Source organism: Rhinopithecus bieti, unplaced genomic scaffold (assembly GCF_001698545.2).
Source record: "Rhinopithecus bieti isolate Rb0 unplaced genomic scaffold, ASM169854v2 scaffold_43555, whole genome shotgun sequence".
Lineage (NCBI taxonomy): Eukaryota > Metazoa > Chordata > Mammalia > Primates > Cercopithecidae > Rhinopithecus > Rhinopithecus bieti.
Window position 1 is genome coordinate 438,823 of NW_016817848.1, and position 1,216 is coordinate 440,038.

Below are 1,216 nucleotides of genomic sequence, written 5' to 3' on the forward strand. Positions count from 1 at the left end.
AAGCTTAGTTTGGCTGGATATGAAATTCTGGGTTGAAAATTCTTTTCTTTAAGAATGTTGAATACTGGCCCCCCCACTCTCTTCTGGTTTGTAGGGTTTCTGCTGAGAGATCCGCTGTTAGTCTGATGGGCTTCCCTTTGTGGGTAACCCGACCTTTCTCTCTGACTGCCCTTAACAGTTTTTCCTTCATTTCAACCTTGGTGAATCTGACAATTATGTGTCTTGGGGTTGCTTATCTCAAGGAGTATCTTTGTGATGTTCTCTGTATTTCCTGAATTTGAATGTTGGCCTGCCTTGCTAGGTTGGGGGAGTTCTCCTGGATAATATCCTGAAGAGTGTTTTCCAGCTTGGTTCCATTCTTCCCATCACTTTCAGGTACATCAATCAAACATAGATTTCAACTTTTCACATAGTCTCATATTTCTTGGAGGCTTTGTTCATTTCTTTTTACTCCTTTTTCTCTAAAATTCTCTGCTTGCTTCATTTCATTAATTTGATCTTTAATCACTGATACTCCTTCTTCCACTTGATCAAATTGGCTACTGAAGCTTGTGCATGCATCACGTAGTTCTCGTGCCATGGTTTTCAGCTTCATCTGGTCACTTAAGGTCTTCTCTACACTGTTTATTCTAATTAGCCATTCATCTAATCTTTTTTCAAGGTTTTTAGCTTCCTTGCAATGGGTTTGAACATCCTCCTTTAGCTCGAAGAAGTTTGTTATTACCGACTTTCTGAAGCCTAATTCTGTCGACTCATCAAAGTCATTCTCCATCCCACTTTGTTCCATTGCTGGCGAGGAGCTATGATCCTTTGGAGGAGAAGGGGCGCTCTTGTTTTGAGAATTTTCAGCTCTTCTGCTCTGGTTTCTCCCCATCTTTGTGGTTTTATCTACCATTGGTCTTTGATGATGGTGACGTACAGATGGGGTTTTGGTGTGGATATCCTTTTTGTTGATGTTGATACTACTCCTTTCTGTTTGTTAGTTTTCCTTCTAACAGTAGGTCCCTCAGCTGCAGGTCTGTTGGAGTTTGCTGGAGGTCCACTCCAAACCCTGTTTGCCTGGGTATCACCAGTGGAGGCTTCAGAAAAGCAAATATTGCAGAATAGCAAATATTTCTGCCTGATCCTTCCTCTGGAAGCTTCATCTCAGAGGGGCACCTGGCTGTATGAGGTGTCAGTCGGCCCCTACTGGGAGATGTCTCCAAGTTAGGCTACA